We start from the raw sequence: 8,391 nt of genomic DNA on the forward strand, positions 1-8,391 counted from the left end.
TGAAAGCTACAAAATATTACTGAAAGAGATTAAAGACTTTTCCATTAAATAAATGGAAAGACATCTCTTGCTCATGGAACAGAAGATTGATATTGTGTGAAAATGGCAATGCTCCCGAAATTATCTTCAGAGTCAACACAATCCCTATCAAAATTCCAGATGGCTTTTCTCTGTTTGCAGAAATTGACAAGCTGATCCTAAAATTGATGTGGAAATGCAAGGGACCTATAAAAGCCAAAACAATCTTGAAAAACAACAAAAGTGAAGGACTCACATTTCCTGATTTCAAAAGTTACTATAAAGCTATAGTAATCAAAACCATGGGGTACTGCTAAGGATAGACATATAGATCAATGGAATACAATTGAGAGTCCAGAAATAAACTCTTACTTTTATGGGCAATTGATTTTCAACAAGAGTGCTAATTCAATGGGGAAAAAATAGTTTTTGCAATAAATGATGCTGGGACAACAGAATATTCCCATGCAAAAGAATGAAGTGAATACTGTCCTTGTACCATATACAAAAATTAACTTAAAATTGATCGAAGACCTAAATGTAAGAAGTATAACTATAATACTCTTAGAAGATATCATAGGTATAATTCTTTGTGGCCTTGGATTAGGCAATGGTTTCTTATATATGACACCAAAGCACAAACAACCAAAGGAAAAATAGATAATGGACATCATCAAAATTAAAAATATTTGTGCTTCAAAGGACATTATCAAGAAAGTGAGAAGACAACCAGGAGAGTAGGAGAAAGTATTTGCAAATCATCTATTAGATAAGGGTCTAATATTCAAAATATGTAAAGAGGTCTTAAAACTCTATAGTAAAAAGATAGGTAACCCAATTAAAAACTGGACAAAGGATTTGAATAAACTTTTCTCCAGAGAACTATACGACTAGCCAATAAGTTCATGCAAAGATGCTCAACATCATTACTCATTAGGAAAATACAAATCATTACCACTATGAGATACAACTTCACACCATTATGATGGCTATAAACAAAAGGACAGCAACAAGTGTTGGTGAAGATATAGAGAAATTAGAATTCTCATACATTGCTGATGGGACTATAAAATGGCGTAGCCATCCTGAAAAACAATTAAGTTCCTTAAATATTTAAATATAGGCCGGGCGCGGTGGCTCACGCCTGTAATCCTAGCATTCTGGGAGGCCGAGGCAGGCGGATCGTTTGAGCTCAGGAGTTCGAGACCAGCCTGAGCAAGAGTGAGACCCCATCTCTACTAAAAATAGAAAGAAATTATATGGACAACTAAAAATATATGTACATAAAGTTAGCTGGGCATGGTGGCACATGCCTGTAGTCCTAGCTACTCGGGAGGCTGAGGCAGGAGGATTGCTTGAGCCCAGGAGTTTGAGGTTGCTGTGAGCTAGGCTGATGCCATGGCACTCTAGCCTGGGCAACAGAGTGAGACTGTCTCAAAAATAAAAAATTTAAATATAGAGTTAATATATGATTCAGAAATTCCCATCCTAGGTATATACCCAAGAGAAATGAAAATATATGTTCACACAAAAACTTGGGCAGAAATGTTCACAGCAGCATTATTCATAATAGCCAAATAGTGGAAACAACTCAAATATCTATCAGCTGATAAATGGATAAAGAAAGTGTGGCATATCCATACAACAGAATACTCCCCAACCATAGAAAAGAAATGAAGTACTAATACATGCTACAACATGGATGAACCTTGAAAACTACATAAGTGAAAGAACCACATTGTGTGATTCCATGGATATGAAAGTCCAGAATTGGTAAACCCACAGAGACAGAGTAGTGGCTGCCACAGGCTGGAGGTGGGAGCGATGGGAACTGACTGCTAATGGGGAGGAGGTTTGTTTTTGTGGGAGTAGGGGGAGTGCTAAAACATTCTAGAATTAAAGTGTGGTGATGGTTGTACAACTTTGTGCGTAGATGAAAAGCCAGTGATTTTATGGTATGAGAATTTTATCTCAATAAAAATAACAACCAAGGCTCACGCCTGTAATCCTAGCACTCTGGGTGGCCGAGATGGGAAGATCACTTGAGGTCAGGAGTTCAAGACCAGCCTGAGCAAGAGCGAGATCTTGTCTCTACTAAAAATAGAAAAAAATTAGCTAGGCGACTAAAAATAAAAAAAATTAGCTGAGTGTGGTGGCGCACAGCTGTAGTCCCAGCTACTTGGGAGGCTGAGGCAGGAGGATTGCTTGAGCCCAGGAGTTTGAGGTTGCTGTGAGCTAGGCTGATGCCATGGCACTCTAGCCCGGGCAACAGAACGAGATTCTGTCTCAAAAAAATAAAAATAATAGCCAAAAGAAAAGAAGAGAACTTCCAATGGTTGCTATCTGCAGGCAGGGGAAAGTGTTCAATCTTGGGGTCTCCTGGAAGCCGAGTCTGGTCTCCCAAGTATTCTAAAATCAAGATCTGAGGGAGACGCTGTCATCCGAAAATCTTCCTGACTATTGATAGCATGCATTGTGGCCTCTTGTTGCCTCTTTCTGAGATGCCAAAATTCATCTTCTTTTGGTTAAGTGCGAAGTCCTCAGCATTCAGCAAGACAGACTTCCTGCCCGGGAGCGAGCCAGCATCCTGCCCCTGCTTCTCTTCCTGTAGGGTAGGTGAGTTCCCCAGTCACCACTGTCCTGCCCTCCTGAGCCACCCTAAGCACAGGGGAGGAAGTAGACACCGTGCTTTGTCTCTGAGGGGCTCGGTCTGGCTGAAAACGCAGGAGAAAGCAGTAAAGGAAACGAAGAAGGCCCCTGAGCGACGTGACACCCGTGTGCCTTTACTCACCACGGGCACTGAGGGTACGGGCGGGAGCCCGGGGCAGGGAGGTCCAGGCCAGTGTTTCCCAAGCCTGGCGCTGGTCAGAGTCGGCGTCCAGCACTTCTCACCTGCAAGGGCCTCCCCCGACTCCCCACTGCCTGGTCCACCTCTGTGCCTGAGGGGCTGGGGCAAATCTTAGGGGGGCTCTGGGTGCGAGGTCTGGGCTGAAGCAGCCTAGGGTGGATCCCAGACAGCGTCCAGCCTCTCTCTCAGCTGTCCTCAGGGAGTCCTGGCTGGACCATGCCAGCAGCCTGCCAGGCCCTCACCAGTTGTTTCTGTAGTGCTGTTTCCTCAAGCCCAGCTGTCTACACACCCTCACCTCCCAGAGACCAAATTCTTTCAAGGAGGGACATCAACTAACACCTCCATATCAAGGCCATCCCATCTGGGCCCTCCAGGTCACACCTCCCTCAAAGTCTTCTGTCCCCACTAGCAGAATAATGTGACCAGAGAACAATAAATGAGTGTTTCCAGCAAGCAGAGACCCCGGGAAGGAGGACAGGCACCACCACTCACAGTGCAGTGGCTTGGCCGGCTACTTACTGGGAACCACTTTCTCGTAGCAGACGCCTTTGTAAAAGCAGCACCCGAGCTCCTTGCACCAGTCACTGGTGACATTGTAGTCACAGATGTCGTACAGAGGAATGTCGCACACTGTAAGAGCGAGCACACACACGGAGAACTGTCATCGCCAAAAACAAAGGCACTCGCATTCACGCTGAAGAACGTAGTCAGGAGGGGCCTCTGTGGTTTTTGTTACTTTTAAAATTATGCATCATATGAATCTCTGGAATGAATTAAATTTCTGAGCAACACAAAGTCAAGTTAATTACACAGAACAATGCGGGGTCCTCTGCCGATAGGGAGGTTGTACATCTCAGGGATGGAGCGGCGCAGGTGACCCCGTGGGCACTGGGGGCTCAGGCCCGAATCTGTGATTAACTCACACGCAAGCACGCAGGAGGTGAAATCATCAGCACGGGCGAGGATCATCTCAGAATGTGAAAGTTGAACCAAAAGGACACAAAGTTTAATGCCTGTTTCAAACCCTCCCCCAAAAAGGAAACATAAGCAGCGTGCACCCTGCTGTGGAGTGAAGGCAGAGGCAGCGCCTGGCCAGGGATTGTTTTCAGCAGCCTGAGCAGCCCAGGGCATGCTCGGCTCCCAGGATGTGGCCCCTCAAATCCACAGAGGGGGCCCGGGGCTGGGGACCATGCTGAACGAGCTGCCTCGGAAGGAGGAGGGACTCCCATGGCACCCACAGGAGGAGGAGGAGGGGCTCCCACGGCACCCCCAGGAGGAAGAGGGGTTCCCAGAGCACCTGCAGGTGGGACTGGCAGAGACCTTTCCCCCGGGAACCGCCATGTCCCCACACCAGTTCTGCACCAAACTGCTGGGGTCTCTACCATGTCACAAGGTGATGGGGTGGGGAGGGGACCCTCAAGGCACCCTGTTTGCTCTCCTTAGGGTTGGTTTGTCTTTCAGACTGAGGGTCTCCAGTGGGACCTGCTGTCTCTACTTCCCGTCCCCAGAAGCCCTACTGCAGGTTGCAATGACGTGGCCTTCACCCTCTTGCCACATCCATGCCAACGCCAGGCCCACCACAGCCCGCCACACGCCACCAGAAATGTCGGCAGGGCCTCAGTGGGGCAGGACACACCTAGCTCACCTCTGCTGCTCCCTGTCCCCAGGCTGCATGGGGGAGAGCGTGCAGCTCCTCCTGACCTCCTGCTTCTGGGACAGGGGTACCTGAGAGGGCCCTGCAGGGCCCTGACCTGGTGGGGACAGGCCCTGACGTGGCACAGCCGGGCTCACAGGGGCCCCAGGATGGAGGAGCGACCATGTGCTGTGGGCTGGACAGACACGTGCTCTTGGCTCCATGCAGTGGCTGTGTGCACGGAATGTGACTCTCCACTGCTTTGCCTCCAGAAGTCCAGGTGTAGGGACCTGCCTCGGGGGTCTCATGGCAGCACCAACAGCCTCCCTTTGGGAGCGCGACTCCAGGATGGACACAGTGCCAGCTGCTTTACAAGCTCCCGAAAATTCAGAGTCCTGCCACACCTCCACTTTGGGATGATGACATAAATGGTGACAATCACAATAGCAAACACTCGCAAGCCCTGGCTGGCTCTGGGGGTGGACTCTTCCTCTCCATCTGGGAAGACCCAGATGAGGTCCAAGATCACAGGACCCATGGCAGAGCTGGGATCCAGGGAGGAGAGGCCCTGAGTGCCGCGCTCCTCACACAGGCTCCGGCTGCTTGAGCCAACAGCCCAGGCGGACACAGCCCACCGCGTGCAGCGTCGTTTGCATTCACACACTGACTCGTGTCTCCCACAGCACCACGCTAGCACATCGCCAAGCTTTAGCACATTCTTTCCCACGCTGACGGTTTTAATATGGAAGTTGGAAGAGTAGCTGGTTCCCTACCAGCCACGCCTGACCCCCCACCCCTTAATCCCACCAGCACCCTGGGCCCCCCTGAACCCACTCCCTGCCTCCCCCGGAGTTCTCGCTACTTCCTGCCCCTCTCGTGGCATCTCCGTGCAGCTCCTTAAACCCACTAGACCCCGGGGAGTCTCGCAGACACGTGCATTCCCCGCCTCCCCCGCCCCCTGCTCCTCAGCCCAGAAAGACCGTGAGGTCTGGGTAAGCTGCTCACCCGGCACTCACCCCAGGAGCCACCTGGAGGGGGCACCCAGGTGCCACCGACACCCACCCACCTACCCCACCGGCCTGCCATGCCGGGGGCTGAATGTGCCTATGCCAACACGACAGTGAATGCTTTAGGGTTTTTCCAACACCGTGGAAAAGCTTGTCACCCGCGTTTCACCGCTTCTGCAGCAGGCGAGGAAAGGGTCAGGCGGCACAGGGCCTGGGGCGGCACATAATGCAGGCAGGGCATCCCCATTTTGGACACAGCTGACGTTTTGTGGCGTTTCTATTTAGACTGCTTCCTCTCTGCCTGGCAAGGCCACACTTGCAGGAAGACTTCCTAGAGGAGAGCCGTGGGCCTCGGGTGTCACACCCAGACAGGGGACAGCACCCGGGCCTCCCTGGCTCCCCGCCTGCCGTCTCTCTCATCCCACATTGCCTGCGCCCCCTTGGGTCAATGGCGGATCTTCTTCCCTAGGAGCTGACTCAGCAACCAGCACCGTGGAAGCATCTAGAACTGCCCCCAGGGGGAGAACTCACCATCAGAAAGGTGGGCGTGAGGCTGGCCACTGGGAGACCCCAGGACAGTGACACCGTGGACAGCGAGACACACCAGGCAGAGGTTTCTGGAGCCCAGCCCAGGTGGGATTCTGAGCACAGCAGCGACAGAAACGTGCCTCCAGCCAGGCCCTCGGCGCCTGCCCGTGCCCCGTCTTACTGTGTCTCCCAGCAGGTGTCACGAACAAGGTAAAAATCTCTAAAACCTGAGACCTATTATCTTGATACTGTGAGTTTTAAGCCATAGATCAAGCCGTCTTAGAACAAAAGATACCAGTTCTGGAGCTGGAGAAATCAGAACGAGGAGAAGTGAGGGGACGCAGGCTCATTACCGCCAGGAAGCCGGCTCGGACCCCGCGGGCTCGGGGCGTTCACGCAAGGTGTGCAGGGTCCAGGTGCTGCTTCCGTGTCCCGAGTGCACTTCGGCCTTTGAACTGGGGCCTGGAGAGCGCGGGGGCCACAAACCCACAGGATTCGGGAGCAGAGAACCCCAAAGCGTCCACCGCCCGGGCCCTTCCCCAGCACCACAGCGAGGGCAGAAGCAGCTCGTCTGGTTCTTGGGACCTGACTCTTTCCTACAAGCCACTCCCAGAAGAACACTCAGATGTGTACAGCACTTTACAGTTTACCAGGCACTGCCGCAGGAACTATTTTATTTAATTTTCATGGCAACTTTGTGAGGGGATTGACATTAATTTTAGCCCAACTAACAGACAATAGATGATACACAAATCCGACAGACGAGCACCTCTGGCCATGGCTGGATGCCCCATGTGAAGCCCGGGGGTGGTGTCCACACCTGTCCAAGGCAGGCCGCTTGTCATTCGTCCCTTCACTCGGAAAGTCCTCATTCTGCACCTTCACCCACAGTGCCTGCCAGCGGGCCAGGGCCAGGGGAGGCAGGTCTGTGCTACAGGACAGGCCCCTGCGGGCTGGCTGCACCCTGTCACGCCCTGGCGGCCTCTGTCTCCTCCGCCCACCAACAACGCCAGTGCCCTCCAGCAACGCAATCACCTAAGCTGGCTCCAAAACAGGACGAAACCCAGGCTTGCCATTTCACAGTTGCCCAACAAGCCTAAGCGAACAAACACTCTCAACAAAACAGCTGCATCAAAGTCTGCAAAGGAGGCTGGCGACGGCCCAGTGCTCTTCCCGCACCCATCCTCCAGGCACGGGAGAGCCGTGTGCGGGCAGCGTGCAGCGGCAGGAGCACTGCAGGAAATGCCAGGGCAGCGGGGCCTGCTGGCAAGGTGTGCCCCCAGCAACAGTGCGGCCCTGCCCTGGCACCTGACAGAGCCCCACCCGGCCCCACGCACCCAGGGGAGGGCGCCAGCCTCCAGCGGCCACAGCTCCCCCTGGCAGGGCAGGCTGGGTCCCCAGCGGCCCCAGTGCTCAGGGACCTGGAGCAGAGACCAGAAAGTCTGCCCAGGAGGGCCTGGGGAAGGGACCGCGCTCTCCCTGACTTTGGCCCAGCTACAGGGTGTCCAGGAGACGAGAGGGGCCACCCCGCTGGCTACATGCACACTACCTGTTCCCTGCAGCCTTCGCTACTTCCTCGGGGCCCCCAGGCACCCGTCTTGTGCATTCTGGGGCAGAAAGCACAGCACCCTCTTGGGGTCTTCCTCCTGTCCCAGAAGGCACCTGTCCCCCGTGTGACAGAGAGCCGGTGGCACTGTGGCCTCAGAGGCCTCCCAGGGCAGCAGATGGCACTGCCTGGCCTGCTGGGTCCCGGGGCCCTGGGGAGGCGGCAGCTTCACAGTGCCCCCCGGAACCTGGGCCAGACTGGAAACGCTGCCTCGTCTACCTCCCAAGTAAAAGCAACAAAAAAGAAAACCAAATTTCTCTTCTTTTCCTTCCATTTTCTTATAGTTGGTTTATTACAAAAGTAGCGCATGCATACAAGCTCAGCTGAGAAAAAACTTCGAGTCACACAGAAACACGAGCAGTGGGAGGCAGCATCTGCCTCTCCCCACCCAGGGAAGGCACAGGCTTCCAGGACTTTCCTGGCCTGGTTTCAAGTCAAGGCAACCCCACCGTCTGCGCACACTGCCAGTCTCAGGGGCGCGTCTGTCTCCAGCGCAGTCCCCAGACAGCCACGGGAAAGGGAGCTTGGCTGCGGAGAAGTGTTTTACCTTAACAAAACACTCACTCCTCAATACCAGTTACGAAGTTAAGGAAGGGTGTATCGGGCACCACAGAGCGAAAATGCCTTTGACACTAGGAACTAGGAAATAGTTAAACATAGTTCTTACTTCTTAACATGTAAAACCTCAGGTTCGGGTGGGTTTTTGTAATGAAATTTAAGAAAATGAAGACCTCGGTGTTTCCCCAGGTTA

The sequence above is a fragment of the Eulemur rufifrons genome, chromosome 4, assembly GCF_041146395.1.
Source record: "Eulemur rufifrons isolate Redbay chromosome 4, OSU_ERuf_1, whole genome shotgun sequence".
In the NCBI taxonomy this organism is placed as follows: Eukaryota; Metazoa; Chordata; class Mammalia; order Primates; family Lemuridae; genus Eulemur; species Eulemur rufifrons.